The sequence below is a fragment of the Dermochelys coriacea genome, chromosome 1 (assembly GCF_009764565.3).
Source record: "Dermochelys coriacea isolate rDerCor1 chromosome 1, rDerCor1.pri.v4, whole genome shotgun sequence".
Classification (NCBI taxonomy): Eukaryota; Metazoa; Chordata; order Testudines; family Dermochelyidae; genus Dermochelys; species Dermochelys coriacea.
The window spans coordinates 331,465,132-331,490,127 of record NC_050068.2 but is presented as its reverse complement, the minus strand read 5'-3'; the positions used below and the strand labels follow the sequence as shown (position 1 = coordinate 331,490,127).

General features: G+C 42.0%; 1 long non-coding RNA gene across 1 annotated transcript; it reads right to left on the bottom strand.

Moving 5' to 3' along the window:
• Positions 1-958: 958 nt before the first annotated feature.
• Positions 959-24,143, bottom strand: LOC122456773. Its single transcript, XR_006275824.1, has 3 exons — positions 24,133-24,143; positions 16,888-16,893; positions 959-1,206 (listed from the first exon to the last, which is right to left on the bottom strand). It is a non-coding gene; the product is annotated as an uncharacterized LOC122456773 (long non-coding RNA).
• Between the last annotated feature and the right edge of the window lie 853 nt (positions 24,144-24,996).

Genomic DNA, 24,996 nt, shown 5'->3' with positions numbered 1-24,996 from the left:
TTACACTGTTGACTCATATTTAGCTTGTGATCCACTGTGGCCTTTCTGTAGTTCGCCATCCTAGACAGTCATTTCCCATTTTGTATGTGTGCAATTGATTGTTCCTTCCTAAGTGGAGTACTCTGCATTTGTCCTTCTTGAATTTCATCCTATTTACTTCAGATCATTTATCCAGTTTGTCCAGATCATTTTGAATTTTAATTCTATCCTACAAAACACATGCAACCCCTCAGAACTTGGTATTGTCTGCAAACTTTATAAGTGTATTCTCTATGCAATTATCTAAATCACTGAAGAAGATATTGAACAGAACTGGACCCGGAACTGATTCCTGTGGGATCCCACTTGATATGCCCTTCCAGCTTGACTGTGAACCACTGATAACTACTCTCTGGGAACAGTTTTCCAACCAATTATGAACCTATCTTATAGTAGCTCCATCTAGGTTGTATTTTCCTAGTTTGTTTTTGAGAAGGTCATATGAGACAGTATCAAAAGCCTTACTAAATTCCAGATATACCATATCTACTGCTTCCTCTCTATGCAGAAGGCTTGTTACCCTGTCAAAGAAAGCTATTAGGTTGGTTTGACATGATTTGTTCTTGAAAAATCCATGCTGACTCTTACTTATCACCTTATTGTCTTCTAGTTGTTTGCAAATTGATTGCTTAAATATTTGCCCCATTATCTTTCTGGGTACAGAAGTTAAGATGACTGGTCTGTAATTCCTAGGGTTGTCTTTATTTCCCTTTTTATAGAATAGCACTATATTTGTCCCTTTCCTTTGCTCTGAAATCTCTCCTGTTTTGCTAATGGCTAAAATATCTCCTAAGTCAGCTTATTGAGTATTCCAGGATGTATTTCATCAGGCCTTGTGACTTGAAGACATCTAACATGTGTAAGTAATTTTTAACTTGTTCTTTCCCTACTTTAACCTCTGATCCTACCTCATTTTCACGGTCATTCATTATGTTATACGTCCAATTGCTACTAACCTTTTTGGTGAAAACTGAAACAAAAAAATCATTTAGCACTTCTGCCATTTCCACATTTTCTCTTATTGTTCCCCCCTCATTGAGTATTGGGCCTACCCGGTCCTTGGCCTTCCTCTTGCTTCTAATGTATTTGTAAAGTGTTTTCTTGTTACCCTTTATGTCTCTAGCTAGTTTAATCTCATTTTGTGCCTTGGCCTTTCTAATTTTGTCCCTTCATCCTTATTCCCAGAGCCCTGTAGTCACGTCTGATTTGCTCAGGGTTATACCTCCCAATATCATTAGTTCCCACATGGATGAGTATTATGGGGTAGTAGTCAGATGGCTGGATGATCCTCAACAATCACTGCATAATGTCTCAAATATGGGTCCCTGGCAGGCAGCATACTTCCCGGGATGCCATGTCAGGCCAACAGATGGGTGCCCCCATCCGCCTCAGAAGACAGGCACCAACCACCACTACCCTACATTTCCTCCTGGGAGTGGTGGCCACAATCCTCGAAGCCTTGAGGGTATATCCTCCTCCATCTTTGGGGGTGATTCCTCATCACTCATTGCCAGGACAGCATAACAGTTTTTCATCACTACAGTGGGTGGGCTGGAAGTAGGGGTGAAGCACTGCCTGCTGCCAGAAGTAACCAGCATCCAGTGTCCTCCCTGTGACAGAGCCATGTCCTTCATCCCCAGTGGCATGACAGGAGTCCTCTCTCACTGGATAGCTTCGTCAGCTTTGGACATCTCCATATGAATATTCTCAATGAATTCCTCATGGGCACTGATGTTCCTCAGGATAGCCATCTGTTCCTGTAGCTCTCCCACCCGCTTCCTGAGAGATTCCATGAGCAGGCACCTTTCACACAGGACACTCCCCCCAGACGTGGCTTTCTGAGAGTGGGAAATGCAGGCCACAGTTCCTGCAAATCCACACCAGGATCTGGGTAGAGGTCAGGTTCTCTGTCTGGGTCTAGGTGCAGGTGGAGGAGACAGGAGCAGTGTTGGCACTGGCGATGTGGCCCTTCTACTACATCACTGAAGTGACCTTGAAAAGTTGTCTTTCCCATCAGTAAGCAAATAAAGACAAATATGCCCCAAAGTAATTTGCATCCAAATTCCCAAGGTAGCATTTAACTCTCACCCTTATTGATATCATGATCCATGATCCATTGAGGCAGTAGCACAAGTAAAGAACCAAACTGCCCTACTGGAAAAACTTTCTTAGGGAATAGGAGCTGAGTTTAAGGGCTGACAAACATATACTTAAGAGTGGGCAATGCTGCTGACAGTGCAATTTTCCTAATGCTTATACCCCAAACCTCATTACCATTCCGGCTGAAATATAGCTGCACTATCCATTATCATGGATTACTATCAAAGATACCTAGGCAGTAAACAGTAAGGTCATCCTTTAAAATGATACACCAGTTTAATACACAACTAGTTAATTGGCAGGAAAGACTATAGTTCAGTGATGTCTATTGAAAAAAGCCATTGCACACCTTTTTTGTAGCTTTTCTTTCTGCAAATAAAAGGCCTTAAGAAAGCTACATGTCTTTAGATTACTTGTCCACAGCCCATTTTAAAATATAGATTATATGATTTAATCAAATTCCTAATGGCCTAATAAGAATAATTTGTGTCAAAATTGTACATGTATGTGCAAATTAACAGCAAAGGTTATTATAGACATCTGTCTCTATAATAGAAAGATTTTTTTAATAAACAAAGAACAAGTATTTTAGTCAGTCATCTTTGTACTAGACTAAGAGCACACAAAAGCAAGAAAGAACCAAAGTAAAGTCTCCACAAGTGAGCATATAGAATGTGATTTCCCCTCTGACAGTCTGCAGTGAACGGAGTGCAAAATGGCTTTCTGCCTCTGCACAAAGCATGGTACATAGAGATTTAAAGTTGTAGAAAACAAAGGCATAGCAAGTACACAGCTAAGTACATTTTCTCGTACAGTTTTTATATTATATATGTATAAATAAAAAAATAAAAATAAAACAGCAGTCTCTAAGGACGAATAATATTTTCTACCACTTAGCATACAACCTGACACTGTTATACATTTTGTCAATCACATTATTAAATCTTCACTGTGGAATGCATGATCAGAATTTACTAGTGTTACCTTAAAGAAGAAAGCTATAAATAAGTCTGCCTAAGGACATATTTACTGGTGTAAAGGCTCAGATCAGCAGCACTGCAGCAGCCTTCTGTCACTCCACATTCCACAACAGCTGTCCCTGGCACTTCCATTTGGATTGTCACATATGTTAATTGGACGATGGATGTCGCAAATTTCTGCCCCTGGTTTTGCAACAGACATCTACAGATGGGAGATGGCCCAACTAAGCAGAATGTGGCACAAACAGCAGCACACAAACAGAAACAGTTTTGCCAAGGTTTCCCTGTCTGTAGAATATGCATGTTACAACAGGCACTGATGGTGCCCACTATAAAACTGAGGAACAGTTTCTACTCTAACCCCTTGTTTCCAGATGCTCATAACTTTTCCAGCCATCCTCTTTGGGGGCTAAACTAGTCCATGCTGGAAGATGAGTTGTGTGTGTAATGATGGTTCTCAGGGCACCCAGGACTGTCAGTCCCTGGAGGCAGAGGATAACAAGGTGAAAGGGAGTCTTTCTTGCAGTAGCTGGGTGTTCGCTCCCTGACACCAACTGACTTTCAGCCACATAAGCATTCGCCTCTGGACTGTGTCAGCCCTATCTTTGCTTTGCAGGTTAACAGGAGCCCCGCCCCCAATCCAAGAGACCCTTTGAATCATCTCCCTCTGATATCCAAACCCTGACACTAGGTACTCACCAAAATTCCATATCCTCTGCACCCAAAGTCACTGTGTATCCCAGTTTACCAGTTTTACCTTAAAATGCCACACTCCAGTAAACCACACAGCACTTATAATAAAACAAACAAAGGTTTATTTAAGAGCAAATAATGATTTATCAAGAAAAAAGAGAGTACTGGAAACAAATGGTTACAATTAGGACTGCCAATTAATTGCAGTTAATGCCAAACAAACGAACTAGACTAAAAAATGGTCACTATTAATCTCAGTTTTAATCACACTGTTAAACAATAATCGAATAACAATTTAAATTTATTATATATATTTTTGGATCTTGTTCTACATTTTCAGATATATTGATTTCAATTACAACACAGAACACAAAGTGTACAGTGCTCACTTTACACTACAACAGTGCCATGTGAATGCCTGTTCTCACTTTCAGGTGACACTGTACAGTAAAGAAGAAGCGGGCAGCATTATCTCCTGTAAATGTAAACAAACTTGTTTGTCTTAGTGATTGGCTGAACAAGAAGTAGGATTGAGTGGACTTTTAGGCGCTAGTGTTGTGCATTGTTTTGGGTTTGAGTGCAGTTATGTAAAAAAAAGTCTACATTTGTAAGTTGCACTTGCATGATAAGAAGATTGCACAACAGTAATTGTATGAGGTGAATTGAAAAATATTGTTTCTTCTGCTTATCTTTTTTACAGTGCAGATATAACCCACACACCTCCTGGGTGTGGTGTTCTGTCCCATCTAGTGACACCGAGACCATTTAGAGAGAAAGATAAAAGGAGTCTGCTCTATAACCTTAGCTAACAGCAAGTTGGCTTTTTGCTCATTCAGTAGAGGCTCATGCACCAAGCTTCAGAGATCCCAGGTTTGATCCCACCTGCCAACAGCTGGGGTCTGTCAGTGTTATACAAATTTTTGTAATAAAAAATAATAATATAAAGTGAGCACTGTATACTTTGTATTGTGTTGTAATTGAAATCAATATATTTGAAAATCTAGAAAAACATCCAAAAGTATTTATAATAAATTTAACTTGGTATTCTATTATTGTTTAACAGTGCAATTAAAACTGCAATGAATCATGACTAATGTTTTAATCTCGCTATTTTTTTAATCGTTTGACAGCCCTACTTGCAATACAAAACTATATCATAAAACACAAACTGGATCTCCACTTACTAATAGCTAATTTTTCTGTATAATAATGTAGGTTTCTCCCTAAAGTTCAGTCCATTGCTGAGAGGGCTGGTTTCAAAAGAATCAGGATCCAATTATTCATGAAAGCTCCCATATCCTTAAGGGATGTCCTCAGTGAATGTAAACAGAGTGCTTCTCCCTCCTCTGTGTTATACTGAAAACAGCTTTTTGTTTCTGTTCACAGACAGGGCAAACCCCTGTATTGTTATAAGTGGTTTTTTTTTTAACATTTAAGTGGTTTTGATTGTTTGTAGTGGCCTCTGATGATTTCCCATTCAGAGTCTTAGAATTGTTCAAGACTCTCAAATTGAGCCTTTCATTGCATCACTTGCCAAAAAGGGCACGGTGACAGCTCCTCTTGCCAAAATGGGTCATGATCAAGATATATTATTGCCTGGTGACTAATTTCTACTCTGAGTCCACAAAGCAGACTCTCAACATTACGTTAGAACCTCAGAGTTGCAAACACCTAAGAAATGGAGGCTGTTCGAAACTCTGAAATGTTCATAACTCTGAACAAAACATTATGGTTGTTCTTTCAAAAGTTTACAGCTGAACATTGACTTAATACAGCTCTGAAACTTTACTATGCGGAAGAAAAATCCTGCTTTTAACCATCTCAATTTAAATAAAACAAGCACAGAAACAGTTTCCTTACTTTGTCAAATCTTTTTAAAACTTTCTTTTTATTTTTTTAGTACTTTACATATAACACAGCACTGTGCTGTATTTGCTTTTTGTTTTTGTTTTTTGGTCTCTGCTGCTGCCTGATTGTGTACTTCCAGTTCCAAATGAGGTGTGTGGTTGACCAGTCACTTTATAACTCTGGGTATTCATAACTCTGAGGTTCTACTGTGTTCATTAAATATTACCCATACGTGCATCTCACAATGATTAGGAATCTTGACAAGTGTGACGGGGCAAGGCCAGATGGCTATAGAAAAGTAGTGGGAGATAGATATATTAGCTGCAGGCTAAACAAATCCCTGGTACCAAGTTAAGTGAAATGGCAGCTGCTCCAGGTCAATTAAGACACCTGGGGCCAATTAAGAACTTTCCAGAAGGCAGGGAGAATGCTCGGTTGATTGGGACACCTGAAGCCAATCAGGGTCTGGCTGAAACTAGTTAAAAGCCTCCCAGTCACTCAGGTGGGAGTGCATGTCAGGAGCTGTGGGAAGAAGTTGTGCGGTTGGAGAGGCTGAGTAGTACACACCATATTGGGCACAAGGAAGGAGGCCCTGAGGTAAGGATGAAGTGGAGCTTGAGGAAGTGAGGGCTGCTGTGGGGGAAGTAGCCCAGGGAATTGTACATGTCATGTTTCTAAAAGGTCAGCTACCATAGCTGATACTATTAGGGTCCATGGGCTGGAGCCCGAAGTAGAGGATGGGCCCGGGCTCCCCCCCACTTTTGCCCCCTGTTTAATCACTGAGACTGGGAGACAACAGAGACTGTGCAAGGAAGGATAACTTCTCCTCATCTCCCTCGCTGGCTTATGGCTGAAAATGGTTCAGTAGACTGACCCTTGTCTCTAGAGAAAGAAGGGTTACGTGGAGGGTCACAGTGAGTCTCTGGGGCTAGCGAAATCCGCCAGGAAATGCGGGACCCACGGAGGCAAGGACAGAGCTTTGTCACACAAGTTACAAGCTTTCTGTAGATACCTCACATGTTAGTCTTTATGAATAAATATCCTGTAAAATGTGTTTGGTGCAGTGAGTTTGTCCGGTCTGAAGTGAGAGATGTTTCAAAGAATATGGGACTCTTTGCCATGTGTAAAGATGAAACAAAATCTCTTCATATATTTCTGAATGATGGGAAGGGGGGTTACAATCTTTTCTCGTCATCAAATAATCCTAACCAGTAAATTCTAGCTAGTAAACTTTTTTTTTCAGCAGAACTGCAACAAAACTGACTGAAGTTTGAAAACTGTGGTAGAGATAGAGCTCTTAGAGGACCACTGGACTAATGGCCTTGCTAGGTTTGGAATACAAATGTCCCTGCAAACTGAGTACTGAGCTTGTGCAGAAAGTAACCTTGGTTCGGAACGAGCACACTAAAATCATAGAATCATTGAATCGTAGGACTGGAAGGGACCTTGAGAGGTCATCAAATACATTCCTGGGGGCAGTCAAAGTCCTCTCTGCTAGCCAGGCTGTAATTTCTGCAGGATAAATAACTGCAGATTATTAAAATCCTTTTCTTTTTCTTTTTAAACTTATTCTTTAAAAAAAAAAATCTAGGAATGCAACCGGAAAAAAACAAACTGAAACACCATTGCCATCTCTGTCACAGGAGCATTAGCAGTTCCTCCACTCAGCTAGATTGTGGCTGGCTTTGTGAAGGGGATGCCAGGACCAATCCATGCCTCCATCATTAGACCTTGCATCTACACACAATGACCAACCCAAAATCTACATAACACACCACACTACACCACCCTGCAGCTGATATCTAACACCTCATTCTCTGGGACTCTCATTTTCTGAGCTTTGGGAGTTAAAGCAGTTTCCACGCTAATCCACAGTACCGTCAATATGTTTGAATAGGAAGTGATAGGCAGTAGTGAGTAACGTCCAGGAGATATGTGTTTGTTGAAGAGTCACAACAGCCTATACAGTTTTTGAACCACTGATTCAGATGATGACCAGGTTTCACTTCCAGCCCATTAATGAGGGAATGAATGACACATTGTAGGAACTTGGACAACCTTGATCAGACTGCATACAGCTGGTGGCTAGATGCTGTGCTCAATGCACTTGACTTTCTGTTATGCAGATCCTGGCTCAAACCTACATAAACCACAGGGGGAAAGGGACCAGGGCATCAGAATATAATTCCCCAGTAGGATGGTTTCACACAAGTGGTAACCTCTGTTCAGGAGTAGTGATGCTGATCATGGTAAAAGAGCAATTGCAACTGTCTATGAGGAAGCTTGTGCCTGCCTGCATAGTTCTCAGATATCCTGGGCCAGATCATCTCCCCCTATATCTATGCATAAATGTGTCTTGTACACAGAAGGGGGGCTCAGCTGCCTTTATGGCACCATCTCACCCCACCCCCAACTCAGCCCAACAGAAACCACTCTGTGCAGCCTGGACCCCACACTGCGGGATACTGTACTGGCATAGAGCTTCCTACAGATCCCCAGAGATTCACCACATTTGAGGGTGGACCTCACACACCCTTTTCACCAGAGAGAAGGGAGCCCAACAGGCCAATGAAGGAGAATCTCCACAAGGGATTTGCTGTATAGATTCACCCCATGTACCCGTTCTGCAGATTTTAATGGAGAAAGGGCTCATTACATTACTATTTATTTTAATTATTTATTTAGCACTGAGTTAACAAGTCTTTTAGAGTTATGGTAGCCTCTTTCCTGATAAGAAAACAATACACAGGGCACATTAATCCCCCTCCTTCTTACACTGAAAAACCCTTAAACACAGCCTCATGCTTCCCCTACAAATATGTAACACACCACACACCTAACCTGTGTGCATATGTCAACAGTGACTATCTGCTGATGTTACTAAGGCTTCAAGGAAGGTTTGTGTCATACACTCAGGAGGATTAATATGTGGTGAGTTTTGGAAGTTCCTTCTGGTATCTGTCGCCATTGGTGGAAATAAGCTTTTGGGGGTCAATAGTAATGGTTAAAAAATCTCCTAAAATTTTCTATTTCCTTGCTTCTTAGAGTTTGTGATGGGAGATGTCACATTTAAACTGACCTTGGTCCCTTTGAAAGAAAGTTTCTGTTTACAGAATCTAGACTGAGCAAAAAAAATGTGTATGATGTTTGTATATTTCACTCTCCATACACATCATCCTTTAGATTTAGTTTTCAAAAATCTTTACTAAATCTCTCTACTTCAAATTCATCCTCTTGCCATGGTTTTAAATATGATGAGAGCCACACAACTCTGACCTTTTGGCTTGTGGTACAGCAATCCTGTACTATCTGAGCTCTTGGCATTTTTCTTTCCTATGATCAAGATGTTTCTTTTCACATCAACACATTTATTACCAGGTTACAACAGAAAAGGTGCTGGCTCCATTGACACTTTAATATCTTATCTTTTTTTATGCTTCATTATGGGATAATTTCAAATGTTACATTTATTTAGCAACCAAAGCTACATGGGTGATTTGGCAGGTCAATATTAGTAGCTCTAACTGCAGTCATTTTTGACCCTTTAGAAATAGGTCTCAGCACCTGAAGGAGTGCATTCAGGTTTACAATTATGCTAAGTATTTGATCATTCATTGTCACTGCTAAGAACAGCTTTTGCACCAACTCTCCCAAAGACTTTTCTTTACAATGTGACATGACTAACTACTTTAGCCTTTATACTCCTCATTTAATAATGTCATCGTGAAGCAGTTCCTTGTCATCTTCATAATAAGGTCAATGCATGGAAAAAACAAAGTAGAGCAATTAGGCAGCAAATTTACCATAGGAGATGTGCTTGCACCGAATAAGCTGTGAAGGGTTGGCAAAAGTTCAACACCAGATGAGAGAAGCCGAGAAGCTAGTAAAACCCAGGCTCAACATACACACAAGCAAAAGAAACAGGTTTGACAAAAGGTCACAGAGTTTGAGTGAAATCCAAAACAGAGTCAGTTCTTCAATTGATATAAATTGGTGTTACTCAACTAAAGTTAATGGAGCTCTGCCAATTTACCCCAGCTGAGGAAATAGCCCAGAATAAGGAAAAAGAAAAGTAATAAGAAATCCAGAAAAAGTTGATCCTAACCATCAGAAGCCAGAACCCCCACAAAGACAGTTTAATACAAGGACAGATTTACTATAAAGCCAAGTTCTGCTCTCGTTGACATTAGTGTAAATTTAGAGGACAGTCACGAGAGACAAATATGGCCCACAGCATTTTTTAAATAGCATAAGGTAAGTCAAAGAATGATTACAAACCTAGTGTGTTTAGAAAGATGGCAGAGCCAAAAGATTTGGCACTATCAGCCTCAGTTCCTTAAAGCAAACTCCATGAGACTAAGAAGTACCTCAAACACTTCAACCTGGCAATTTTTTCAAAATGCAGCCTCTGTCTGTGCACCCACAGTGGTTGAACTTGTGCAGGTCAGGGTTGTGCATATAAATTCTGTCACTTCTGCTTCTGGCTGATAGAATGTACCTCTTGCTCTATGGGCAGGTGACAGTACTCAAAAATGGAGACTGGAGGAAGCTCCTGTGAAAGTTTGCTCTGATGCCGATTTATGAATAAGATCCAATTACTTCAGATGCTTCTCTGGAGGTAGTGCGACTCTACATTGCCTACAACCCAGGACAGTGCATAAGTGGCACAACCTGATCCTAAATGTTGCCAGCTCCAACAATACCAGGATTGATGAGCCTGTAGGGATTCCTGAGACTGCTAAAACCTCTCTCTCTGATTCTTCTTCAGGTTACTGAAGGCCACCATTTTCTTAACATGACAATGGCATTACTACATGGCCTGTTCAGATAAGTTGGTAATTAACTTCAGATAACAAAAGGACCTTAAATGTCTTTGTGAAGGGGTATACAAACCCCACGTTCGACAACCAGGAATTAATGCGCTCATGTGGGCTCAGATTGCTCCACCCTTTCATGCCCATGAGAAACGTCAGAATTGGAGGGAGAGCTTAAGAGGGAGAAACCCAGCTCAACTGAGGGCAAACCTTCACTCCTCAGGTCCTGGAGAGAGGGCTGACTGAAGGTAGAAACTCACCAGATGACCAGTCCCAACAGCCCCTCCCTAAGGGAAAGGAGAGCAAAATGCTGACTTACCTTGAGATGAACCATTTCCCTCTATTACCTGAGAACTAAGTTTAGGGCCACAGCCCAACCAGCATCTCTGCAGGAAGAGAACCCTGCCCTTAACCCAAACTCAGGATGAATAATTTCTGTTAATTCCGCTTCTGTTTGACTACTCCAGAAGGAGAGATTCTTTAAAGTGACTTGGATGGAGCCTAAGTCACAGAAGAGATCAGCACAATCACTGGTAGGAGATACATGATGGGTAGAGAGCTGCTATGCCATGCCCAGCCACAAGGAGGTGCTAGCTATGTGTCAACACCTTCACACCTTGCTTCTTAAAAGTTTGCATCACAAAGCAAAATGGAGCAGAATGGAAGCCAGCCATACAAACGTCAAAATCAATTTCAGCATCCTTGTTTCTGGGATACCAGAGTCACTTTTAGATGGTGATTGACTCAAGGAGAAATAATCCACATAGTCATGTGTGATTGGTCAATTTTTCAAACCACGCATCATGTGTATTGAGAACTGTGAAAAGAAAGGAAAGATGCAGATGCATGGGGAGTAGGATATGGGTAAACACCATAATCTTTCATACTAAGAAGGAAGTGGTTAAAAAACAAGAAGCACTTCCACAGATGTAAGCAACAATTAATCTCATGTAACCATGGAGTTAGAATAGGCATGAAAAATGTAACGAGTCAAACAAGATGTGGGAACTAAAAACAGTTTGGAGTACAGCACCAATAGCATTGAAAACAACAATCTTGGTTACAGAAACTGGGGTCTGTAATTAAGTGGGTAGAATCCATTTTGAGTTCAAGAGCTCAGCTCCCCATTGGTCTGACACAGCCTGAGTTTGAGGAGATGGGGACATAGGTTTTGCCAATCTAGTTAGCAAGGGGCAGGTTATGTCCATCTGCTGAATGGACATGTGACAGAGCATGCCCCCCACTCCTGTCTTCTTGCACGAATAGCTCTAACACCTCCAGTTTGTAAATACCAATGTGCAGTTTTTGTGTTATCTTAACCAGCACTCCCTTACAGTCTTGTGCAGCAACCCTACTTACATTGACATACAAACATCATCCCCTTTTGCAAGAGGGACGAGATCTCCATGCAGAGATCTCCCTTTACCCTGGTCCTGCTAGCGCTCTCCCTTATTCTCTCTTTCCACTTCCATCCTGTGTGGCTTCCTGCTCTTTCAGTTAATGCATTAACGAGCTCGTTAGCTCCTCCAGCTCAGACTCTAATAATTAGCCCCAGCTTCCATCAATCAGGCCCTTTTCTGGGGAAACTAACTGGATTTACAGTGACCAGAGGGCTGATTCAGCTGCTGCTGCTCAGCACTCAGTCACAGGACACCACTCCCATAATGAAAAGGAAGGGATTTTTGCTAGCTAAGCCCCATTCTCTTATGGTTAACTATACTTGCAGTGCAGTTTTAAACCAAACTCTCCAGTCTAAGACCAATTTGCCTTATTTCCTGGAAGCTACAGGAAGACAGACAAGACATCAGGTTTAACAAGGCTGCAACTTTCTCAATTTGACACAGATGGGGAACTATCAGGCAACAACTTGTTCAGTGCAGGTCAACAGGTCACTCTTCATCTGTACCAATTATGGGAGGGCTGCAACCCTGTCCCATCACATTTGTTGGGACCTCACTGCCCACTTCTGGAACAAGGGTTGAAGGTAGGCTGGGAAGGGGTTGGCCACTCGTTGTACCAGACACATACAGCCTCTGGCCTATTCATAGAATATCAGGGTTGGAAGGGACCTCAGGAGGTCATCTAGCCCAACCCCCGCTCAAAGTAGGACCAATCCCCAACTAAATCATCCCAGCCAGGGCTTTGTCAAGCCTGACCTTGAAAACCTCTAAGGAAGGAGGTTTCTCACCTCTGTAGGGGATGCCTTTCCCTCTTCCTCATTTCAATTTCAGTTTATTAAGGACTGGGCACTTGCCATGCTGTGACACATGAACATATTATGACCCAACTCACCAGGCCATGGGCTGCTGAGACGACGGTGAAAAAACCCACAGTGCCCAGGCCAACTTGGTAGCAAACAAAATTTCCTTCCCAGTCCCCAGAAAGTGATTAGCATGGTGCCCATGTTAAGGCCCCCAAACCTAGCCCTATTCCAATCCCAAGGGAGGAAGGGAGTGAACAGTGGCATCCTGGGCAGAGAAGGCTTATAAATCGGGTGTTTGGGAGTCTATAAGCTTTTGCTGAATCCTTCTATCCAGACAATTAGCCATAAGATCACAAGGAGGCCGAGTATTCACAAGGAAGGGAGGAAAAGTGGGAGAGGGACCCACACATTTTCTTTCCTCTGTTAGCTCAGACAAAGCCTCCTTATATCTGAGATTGAGGGTGGGGTGGGGATATTCTGTTTTCTCCTGTGTTAAATTATATTGCATTCAGAGTGTTTGCACAGTACCCTGTCTACCCTCATGGGGTGCATTAATCACTAATAATTATATGGGGGATTTTTTCCCCTCTGTACAGGAAGGAAACAACATCAGGAGGATATCAGTCTGCTTCAAGAGTGATGAGAAAAGAATGAGCATGAAAGCAACGCTTGTTTTAAAAAATCCTTGTGGAGGGAAGGTGCTTTGGCCTGCATTTATATTCATTGTCTGTTTTTCTGCCATTCATTCTGAGTGCATATTGAGATCAAAATTATCACAAGCCTACTACAGCCTCACATATCTCATTCCCTGGAAGGATGAAAACCATAAAATGGTTATTGATATTAAAAAAGGTAATAATATCAAAAAAGAAAAGGAGTACTTGTGGCACCTTAGAGACTAAAAATTTATTTGAGCATAAGCTTTCGTGAGCTACAGCTCACTTCATCGGAAGATTATGCTCAAATAAATTTGTTAGTCTCTAAGGTGCCACAAGTACTCAGTTTCTTTTTTGCGAATACAGACTAACACGGCTGCTACTCTGAAACCTGTAATAATATCAGTATAGCTTCTTCCACCCAGTAGGATCCTCAAGCCTTTTGTATACAGAAATCACTTTCAGCATCACTGAAATGCAGCTAATTCTCGTGTAGAGTGTGGCAGCACTTTAACAGTGCACAGGAACATTCTACAACAGTTTCAAACAAGAGGAGAAGACAAAATCAATATGAGATTGGTAGATTGTAATTATGCAAACTGGATTTAGCCAGGACCCTGGTGCTATTACATTTAGTCTTTCCAAAAAATAAAAATCCATAGGCTTATGTTTACTTATCACAATAGGCAAGACTTCTGTTTAGGGGTGAGCTGAAAAACAGCACCTCCAGTGCCATGATTTTCCAGCACGATGCTGTGGCCCTTACTCAGTACTGACTCAGAGGGAAGAGTGCCACTTAATGAATTACCAAGAGGGAAGAAGAAAAGGAGTACTTGTGGCACCTTAGAGACTAACAAATTGAACATGAAACAATGGTTTTATCATTATCATACAGTGTGTATGATAAACCTGTTCTCTGTGTGTGTATATAAATCTCTCCTCTGTTTTTTCCACCAAATGCATCCGATGAAGTGAGCTGTAGCTCACGAAAGCTTATGATCTAATAAATTTGTTAGTCTCTAAGGTGCCACAAGTTCTCCTTTTCTTTTTGCGAATACAGACTAACACGGCTGCTACTCTGAAACCTGTCAAGAGGGAAGAGTGCCACCTAATGAATTACTCTTATTGCAGCATTTCCTTAGAAGTCTTCTATCCACGATCTGAGTAGCTACAACTCTGCATAGTTTGGAGGACCTGAGAAGATTACTGCCTAACATGTGGCTGCAGCCATAACAAATAACAAACAAAGCTTCATTTTAAAAATGTAAACTGCTATCCTGCTATTTTGTACTTCTAAACAAGCCAAAAATATTTTGGAAGTGACAAAAAAATTGCTTCTTGAGCAAGATTCTGATGATTTTCATGGCTGTTTGCTTTTCCTGAATTTGCAGACGCAAGGCATGAGAGACTTCTGAAGGTTTAAAGAGGAAAATTAACTTGTATTCCATTGCCACAGTCACAAGTTAGGAGTATTCATTTAACCCATTAAGAACTCCATGAACCAAAATGTTTGTGAAGCATCAAGTAAAGCTCTATTATCGAAGAAGATATTATTGTCTCTTATCTTTCTCAACATAACGATCAAAAGATTTTAGCCTGACACCTTTTCCCTATAAAACCACATTTGACTTATGTCCTTTGCTCTGATTTTAAGTGTTTCTTGCATTTGCAAATGTTAATTAACTAAATACTTCCAAAACCCTGTGATGAAACATGACAGCATTAGAATTACCTTGCTACAGCTGCTTTCTTCTCTTCCATTTTTCTATTTTATTCTGTTTTTTAAAAAATAAAATTCCCAAAAGTCCTCACTTACACAACCCTGGAATATTAGGTGTTCTTAATATTCTTCATACCATCAATATGGGTTGCATTGAAAAATAACCACATTAATTCTAAATGTTTATATTGAATTTTATGTACTGAGTTATTAAAATAGCACATTAATTATTTATGGGTAACATTGATTTATTCCCCAATAAGAAAATACATCAAACAGATCTATTGAGTAAGAAAAAAAATTACAGTGAACTTTTTGCATCAAGGTCTTTATTATTCGTTCCATGCCCACAAATTAATCAATAGCTTATCCATCACAGGCCACCACGAATGTCAGTATATATGAGATTTTAACTATGAGATATGTATTTATAGTGTCATCTAATTCATTACTGCCTTCTAGTATGTCACAATATTTGCTACCAAAGGAGTGAATGTGCTTTAGATTTAATAGAAAATAACTGCTATATAGGTAGTGAAATAGCTAATATCTTAAAGGAAAACAATAGCCATACAGAACAATGATCCCCGTACTGGTCTGAGCAATCATCTGAAAACTTCTTCTAATAACTTTCTTAGTGTGTCTGACAATCCAGATGACATTGTGGAACAGATGATTCATTTTTAACTCTCTAACAATTAATTTTCTACCAATACTGTAAATAGAATATGTAAAACAATGCAAAACCATAGAAGGAAAGACCAATATGAAGAACATACTACAGGACACTTCAAATCCTACAAGACCTTTTCAATGGGAACATGTCAGAAGGAAAACATTGATAAGAAACGTGGCCAAGCTTTGCCCCTGAAGGGGCAGATTATGGCTCTCGCAGTGTTCCCTCACAGAGGAATACAATACAGTGGGGGTTACTAATTCCCCTCCCACACCACTGGGAGGAGAGTGGGTGGACATGGGCAGGGAATGGGCAGAGCCATCTCCCACCAGCCAGCCAGGACAGCTGAGTTTGGTATCACGGGGCAGAGAAAGGGCTGGCACATGCAGAACCAGGTATCCATAGGCACCAGCTCCTATGAGGCTGGAGCACCCACGGGAAAAAAATAGCGGGTGGTCAGCACCCACTAACAGCCCTGCGGATCAGTGGCTCCTGCTCCCCCCCAGCGCCTCCCGCCCGCCAGCGGCCTGCTGATCAGCACCTCCCCCTCCCTTCCTGCGCCTCCCACCTGCCAGCAGCCCCACGGATTAGCACCTCCGCCCCCTCCCCACCGCCTCCTGCCAATGCAATCAGCTGTTCAGCAGCTTGCAGGAGGTGCTGGGGGGGGAGGGAGGAGCAGGGGCAGGAAGAGGTGGAATGGGGCACTCTCTGGGAACAGAGGAAGTCGGCGCCTATGCAGATATCAGATTGAGATTCTCTGAGACAGAGTCTGGCTCCTGCTCCACGCTTTGGTGGCACAGTTATGCAAGGTACTTTACTTAGGTCTTGTGGCAAAGCTGCAATTTAGCCCTAAAGATTTTTGAGGGAAACAAAGAAAAGAGTGAAAAACTGAAGCTCCATCACCTGTCCAGAGCAAACGTGATTTTAAAGGGCTTCTTTCAGTTGTTCCCATAGAGGGGAGGAGCTGGTTTTTTTCACTATGAATAGAGCAGGTCACAAAAAAATTGTGAACAGTTTCGTCAAAAATATTTATTTATTTACTTATTTATTTTGTCATGGTGTTTTCTCAGAACCAGCAGTGAGAGAGATGGCATGTGGGTACCAGAAGGTCCCTCGGCAGTTTCCTTCAAAATGAAATTTCAAAACAAAAAACATCACTTTGTTCTGAAATGTCAACTTGAAACAATTTTTTTTTAATTTCCGTTCTCCCAGTTGGAAAGATTTTTTTAACAATAAACATTTTCCAGTGGATGATGTTCTAACATGAACATTTTTCTTTTGAAAAAATTCAGCCAGCTCTATTTAAAACTCTCCTTTACATGAGATTGGATTTCTATCAGGTCTCACGAGTTAGATATAAAATATCTGTTAGGAAAACAGAGCGAACCCTTTATGAAATAAGTCACATACAAATTTATGAAACTATGAAACTGCTCTCCTGGCACTCTATACTATGTAAGATGTGAAAATGGTTCAACTGAAAGTATGTTTCAAATCTAATTTATGGTACATTTTTGTTGTAGTTTTTTCCTAATTTATTAGCTAAATATCTAATACATCTTTTATCTAAGAATCTCAAAGAACATAGCATACTGATAAATTAAGCCTCACAACTATTGTAGATAGAGTGCATCCTGAGGTCCATTTTCATGTCTAGTCTTAACAATAAAAGCAAAAACAACAATAAAAATTACACTTCTTAACAGGCCAAATCCAATAGAATCGCACCAGGAAAAAATGGGTCCCATTCAGCTTATGAAGGCCAATCAGGACTGCAATTTATTTAGTGAAATTGACTATATCAAATGCAGTCAATACCTGCATGCCTTTTTAGCACAGAGGTCAGCTCTACGGAAAATTCCTCACTTATCATTACTGAGTGATTTGAATGCATTACTAATATATGTATATAATAAAGGACTATTGGTTGCTCCCTGAAGATTATTAATAAATCAATGATTTAGGATGCATCCATTTTCTCCTTCATCTGGCAGATTATATCTGACTTGCTGAGGGATTTAATAAATGATTAAATCGCTTCTTTCACCTTAGTGTCTGTTTTAAAGAAAGTTTTTACATACTATCTATTTTTCCAGGTTCACAGCAATTTCAACTTATTTTTTAGGAAGGTTTCTCTATATGGATTGACCTATTGCAATTAGACTTCAGGCAAATTCTGCTCTCAGTTACACTGATGCAGGAATGGAGTAGAATTTATTCCTTGGGTTCAAGATTCAGTGTTGTAGAATCTTAGGGAGAAGAACATCAACTGTTGGATGTGCTTGTTATGTTAAAACCAATCATTTTCAGTGGGAGGGTGAAATGTTTGGATCTGCTTTTTTAAAAGCCGTATTGAGCCAAACTATCTAAAAGATTGCAGAAGGCTATCTTGCCCTGAGTCATAGCCTGGCCTGCTCTTTCAGGGCAGTCAGGCTCAGCTTTGCCTGTGACAATCAACTATCCTCCAAACTGATCCTAATCAGCTGGGAATCAGGTGGCCTTGGTAATGACTGGACCCAGTTGAGAAGATGAAAGGGTTTGCACAAAAGGCTGAGAGTGCTCAGTTAGTGGGAGAAGCTTAAGGAGGCAACTTACGCCTGAGAAAGGTCCTGATAGAAGAGGGCAGCGGGGATGAAGAAGATTCCTGCCATGGGCCTCTGAGAAGGCCAACTAATGAACAGAAGGCCTTGGGGGTAGATTGGAGTTGAGGTTCCAGAGTAGTGGAAGAGACTCCAGGGAAGAAGCCCTTTGTTAAGAGCTGGACCTCCAAGGAGAAAGTGCTCTGAAGGAAAGTGGAAAAGGACTTCACAGAGCCTGAAAGGAGGCTAAGAGTCTATAGAGGAATAAGCTCTTGAAAGGGGTTGAGAAAGGCCTAGAAACAGATCAAGGCAGGAAGTGGTCCAGGGAGGCAGCTAGGAGGTCTGACTTGATGGACCTTGGCTGTTTTACGGGATCCCTGGACTGTAACTTGGAGGAGAGGGAGGGCCTAGGTTTCCCTACCAGCCACTAGAAAAAGTGGTGTGAAGACTCAGGAGATCCGTGGCAGAGGGACTATTTAACTGAGACTTGGGCTTGAGGCTGGGGGTGTTAGTGACTCGTCTTTGGGTGGTCAGGCAGGAGTTGGGCCCAGTGGTTGGAGCCAACATCAGGAATCAGCGTGCAGGGTCAGAACTGGGTTACCTGAAGTGAGGCAAGGCAGGAAGCAAGGCTGGAATAAGCCTGGAACAAAGAAGGAGCAAGACTTGGAACAAGGAGACACAAGAAATACCACAGTCATAGACACATACTTGGAGCTGCTGCTGGGCTTAAGAGCCCATCTGCTGATTCTTCCAACCAATCAGGCAGTGTACTATAGGTCAGCTGGGTTTGTTAGATTGCCCAGGCCCTGCTTCCTGACAGTGGGACTATTGTTTTTTGGACTTTCTGTTACCCTGGAAGGGGTGAGATTTCAAAGTGACCTGATGGAGTCAAGAGTCACGAGATGAGGTAGACCCCCATAGGGCTGGAGCAGCTGCTGGCCCAGGGTGCTAGATGAGAGCCTGCTACACAATGCCCCAACATGAGAGGATGGGCCAGCAAAGAGTCCACTCTTCTACATCCTGTAAACATGAATATATATTTAAAGTTGAGAATTATTACTGTTGTCTAGTGGTATTGCATGGGAACCCAATCCTGAGTGGGGCCTTTGGGTAATACTGCAATACCACTAGACAACAGTAATCTTCTAAAGTCACATGTATCTTTATGAAGCTCTATAAATAATGATAAAAAACTATTTGTGCGTTTAAAATATTTCTTCTTGTACTCTGGCTGCAATCAATTTGCTCATCATTACTTTTCTTAGAAAGACTGCTACTTTTCTGCATTTTCCTAAGGAAATGAGAAAAGAACTGAAAATCAAAAGCAATTTTGATAATTAGCTTGAAATTATTGTCTGTGGTTCCAGCATATTTTACAGTTGCAGAATTAAAAAAAAAAAGTAAAAATCAGAGAACTAAACATAGAGAGGTAAACAATTTTGTTTATCTCTACACCACACCTAGTAAAAAGACTGGTTTCAGAGTAGAGATTAGATGAGAGATAAAGATTAATACAGATCAACTTAATATTTTGGTAACACTTTTACGCAATAATGCTACTAGCAACATTTTTGACATATGCCTGCCTCCTCTCTGGCTCAGCTGTGATCCACGTTTTGTTTTTTTTTTACTTTTTCCATGCCATGGGCGAAATTAGATTGAACTATATCACATGCCAGTAGTGTATAAAAGTAATCTATTCATTTATCAGGATTCCACTTTCTAAACCCGATTAGTTTTCATTGTTTAAGAAATTATTCTTCAGAGGTCTCATGTGAACCTTTTAGCGTAATCTACTAGAGCTTCAGAAACTAAGTGGCAGTTCATTACAAGATCTCTGAGTCAAGAAATTGCAGCTCCCTGCAGCAGAAGGTTATGGGACAAAATGATTTGAGCCTTTAGAAAATGCTGTAAGAATAAAAATAAGGCAAAGCATGAAGGAGAACCAGGTATCTGACCTGCTGATTCAGCAGTAGCAGTGCAGAAATCCGTGATGATGGTGCAAGTAAGTGGTTTGTGTATGTGCATGTGAAGATATTTTTCAAAGCAGTTATGAAAATACAATATAGCAAGAAATACCTGGAGGAAAGAAGAAAAATGGCTTTTTACTATAATACATGGACAGTGCAACAAAGAAAGGGGAACAAATTCGTCTTCCAAAAACTAGATATGCCAGAATGTAACTTGGCTTCAAGTACATATGGTCCCCTAGCATCTCCTCATTTTGGAATCGCTTAGAGGGCTTTGTAAATATTTTTCTGGGATACCGAGACCAATCTGCTAATGCAATATTAGCAATAAAACATGTAACTTAGAACATGAATGTAAAGTTTTAATATTTCAAGGATGAGTGGCTGTACTGTTCCCTGAGTGACTTCAGAAAAATCTGGGACCACAATTATAATAAGCCAAAGGGAATGAGCACTGTGGAGTTCTAAGCAACTCTTTGGGAGTGGGTCATTGGCTGGAGTGTACAAGTCACAAGCTACAAGAAGTAAAAGATGAATTTAGAGTTCTGAGGGGGGAAATAGTCTCTTTATTCAGTCCACGTGGTGATGATGCAGTTCCCCTTGCTGCTGCAGCTGGAAGAATTTCATGTGTAATCTAGAGCAGGGGGAACCTTGAACATGTATTCAGCATTTGGGTTCAGTCTGGACAAACATCAGGGAGGGATGATAAAGGCTACTGAGCCTCTCGAGTCTTCCCAACTGGGATGGAAATCTTGTGAAAGCAGGGACTTCCACATGTTTTTGGCACTGCGACTTCCTGTCCCAGCCAGAAATACTATCTAACAGTTAGAAAGTAGAGACTGGGGAAGGGGGGTGGGGAGAGAGATTGGTTGGAAGGCTTCAGAACTTCAGAAAAGTTTTGGTTCAGATTTGGTTCTGGAAAAGGGAGACGGTTCCAGGTTGACCTGGTGGGGAGTGTTTTATTCAAACTGGTTCTTATACAGACTGATGTGCTAAGGCTAGAAGGCCAGAAACTCACATGGTATAAATCAGTGCAGTTCAATGGAGGATCTGTCCCAAAGTCTTTACTTCATCTTAGAGTAAAAAATTGATTTGCAAATTTTAAATGCTTTACTAACTTTAAATTCTCAGTTGCTCTCTCATGTAAATAACTCTTATCTCCCTTTTAGTGCTGATAAAAGGGAGGCATGAAGCAATATGACCAAGGCTGGAGGCTGAGTCTGTATCAGAGCGGGATTAACACTAACAGCAGCTTCCTGTCCTCAGCTGTGTCCAGATGAGTAGTAGCAGGAATCGGGACCTGAAGAAATGCAGTACAGCCAGGACAACCTAAGAAGCGCAACAGACCTGAAGTAGGTCACCTGATTGGCTTCACCACCTGATTGGTTGAAAGAGTCAGTGGACTGGCTCTTAAGCCCAACAGCAGCTGTTCACTAGCTGCTCAAAGCATTTGCCTGTGGTTGTGGTAATGCCTGTGCCTTTCACCTGTCCCTGTGCTTACCTTGGATCATTGCAGGTAACTTGGTATCTGACTTCTGGACTCCAACTACAGTTCTGACACTGGTTTGTGATTCCTGGCTATGGCTGGAGCTAGGAAGCTGCAGTATTGCCAACTTCAAGAGATCAAAAATCATGAGTTTGGCCCATGTGCAAATGCCTCGAGCAACGACTGAACTGCTGCTATTGGTCTTAAGAGCCAGTCCATGTACTGGATAAGGTGATTTGGGCCCCTGCTGCATGAGTTCTCACCCTACATTTGCCTGACTTCTAGCAAGAAATTCATCCTGTCCCCCAATCCCCCATCATTTCTGTCCCCATCCAACCCCCCAATTCAGCCCCCCTTAGTTCAGATCACCACCTCATCAATTCAGCCCCCATCAACCCACACTGCCCTCAGTTCACCCTCACAGCACTCACCCCATCTGCTCAGAACCCACTATCATACAGCCCCCACTATATCAGCTCTCACCCTCCTCACTTCAGTCCCCCGGAGCCCCATCAGCTCTCACCCTCCTCACTTCAGTCCCCCTGCAGCCTCCAGGCCATAGTTCAGTCCTCCCAGCCTCACCTCTGTTCCTATTAGGGTTTTTCACCCTCCCCAGGCCTGGGGGAGGGGCTGCAGCGGTGTTCCCTCTTCCACTTCCCAGACTGGCAGGGGAGCAACTGCCCGGGGCTGACAGCGGGAGCCCAGCCACTCAGGGCTGACCGACAGAGCCCTATCAGCCCCGCAAGGAGGGGACATGGGAGACTGATAGCAGGAGTCTCAGCTGCCTGGGGCTGACAGAAATTTCTAAGTAAAACTAAGACTGATTCATGATCTCCCAATAGAATTCTCAAATGTCAGGATTTGGGGGGCAGGTGGGGGTTCCAGCCATGGCTGGAAAAAAAATCTTGACATTTGAGAGTTCTATCGCGAGATCATGAGTGAGTCTTAGTTTTACTCAGAGATCACATCTCTTGTGATAAATTCGTAAGAGTTGGCATGTCTGGAGCTGAGTTGCACTGCCGGCAGCCGGAACCAGGTCTGCAACAGGGAGCGCAAGGCGATTGCAAAGGAAAGCTGGAAAAGGAAGTCTTCAGTGTTCTTCGTGCTACCTAAGAGTCCTGCAGAGAATAGGGAGATTCCTGTATGCTCAGGGATTGCACTGGCAGGGAAGTTGAGAAAATGCTGCTGCAGCTGAACTAACTGGATGGCTAAAAGTGAAAGTGGAACTCTGCAGTGATCCCAGAGAAGAGGTCCAGAGAGAAGTAATGTCAACACACAGTGAGCCTTGGAAGAGGCTGTTGGAAAGGACCGAAGTCAAGGAAAGGTCAAGGTAGGAAGTGGTGCAGGGAGGCAGCAAGGGGTTGGTAGAGGTTCCCTGCACTGGAACCCAGCGGGGAGGGAGGGCCTGGGTACACCTACTGGCCCACTGAGGGAGACAGGGAGAAACCTCCCTAACCCTTGTGTCTGAAATACTAACCCCCCTGACACAAGGGGTAAGGACTAGTGAGTATGGAATTGGAGCAGAGGCCCAATGTGAGAATGACAGACTATTGTTCACTGGACTATTGGTTCACTCCAGCATGTGTGGCATAATATGTGACCTGGCCAGAGGACCAAGTTGCAAGAGAAAGCAGGCCACACCGCAGGGCTGGACCAGCTGTCAAAGAAAGGGAGGCTGCTATGCTACCACCAGCCACAAGGTGGCAGGAAGAAAAGGAGTACTTGTGGCACCTTAGAGACTAACAAATTTATTAGAGCATACGCTTTCGTGAGCTACAGCTCACTTCATCGGATGCACTGCTGGTGAATCAGGCTCTTACAATGACTTGGCATCTTTTGTCATTGTCCACTGAAGGTTTTGAAGAGCTGAACAGAGGGAAAAATGAAAATCCCTGATGAAAATACAAAGTAATATCCCCAGTGTTTTGTCCAGACTCCCACTCAGGCAACAGCAATCTGCCTACCTAAATTCCCCTTCAGAGTCAGTGAGCAATGGTAGTCTTCATCCCTTCCAATTTTAAACTGCTGTGTGATGTTGCCAGGTGCTGTCAGTCAGCTCCAATGTATCATCCTGGACCTAGTAATGACTGACTTTAAATGGTGAGGAAAGTGATCAGTATGTATACTGTACATAAGTGTTTGATGCACTGAGGTCTTTAAGGGTGGAGGCTGCCATGCAAATGCAATGTTGCTATGGGTTTCCTGAAATAACAATAGTGCTAAAAACCACGCTGGGCTAGATCCTCAGCTCTTGTAAATTGGCCTAGCTTCACTGAAGTCAATGGATGTTGCACCAGTTATCAGCTGAAGATCTGGCCCTTGTGACTACACATAATGCATTGCCCAAGGTTCAGATTCTGCCTTCAACTATACTCATGCAACCTCAATTGTTTTTAAAATCCCACATTACTCTGCGGGGTCCAGCTAATATCACCACAAGAATCTAATGACATTTGAGTTGACTTCACTGCAAACACACTTTTACCCTATTATCTGAATAACCAAAAGTTATTCAGTAGATTATGTGGCTTTTTAGGTGTAATTCATACAATCATACCCTTTGGGAATGACCCTTCAAATTAATGGTAAATCAGGGCATGACAGGCGCACTGCCCAGAATTTGTAATTTGTATTTCAATTCTTCTTAGCCTTTCAGTAGTTTATTCAGTGGAGGATGTGAAAATTGGCACTAACCAAAACCATCACTGTGTCAGAGGGGTAGCTGTGTTAGTCTGGATTTGTAAAAGCGGCAAAGAGTCCTGTGGCACCTTATAGACTAACAGACGTATTGAGGCATAAGCTTTCGTGGGTGAATACCCACTTCGTCGGATGCTAGTTAACAGTAAGATGGCTTTGTTGCTTCGGGCTGATAGTGGACAATATGTAGCACTTCAGGAGTGGGGTTTTTGTTTGTTTGTTCTGAAAGACAAACAGGCCAGAGAAGTCCAAATAGCAGCTGAGATGGCAGCATGCTCTTCTAACTCGAGTTTATTCGATGGATTGGAAAACCCACAGAGCTTGTCAGAGTGGAACCAACACTGATGGCTCTGGGCAACACTTTCTTGCATTATCTTTCCTATTCCATTATGTTGGAGTCTCTGATGACTCAAAGAGGTTTGATCATGACTCAGAATTAATGTTTTTCTTTTTCTTTTCTGGGCTCCTCTGATTGATGTAATATATTGTGTGTTTGTGTTTAGTATGCAAACAAACAAAGCTCAGATATTGTTGC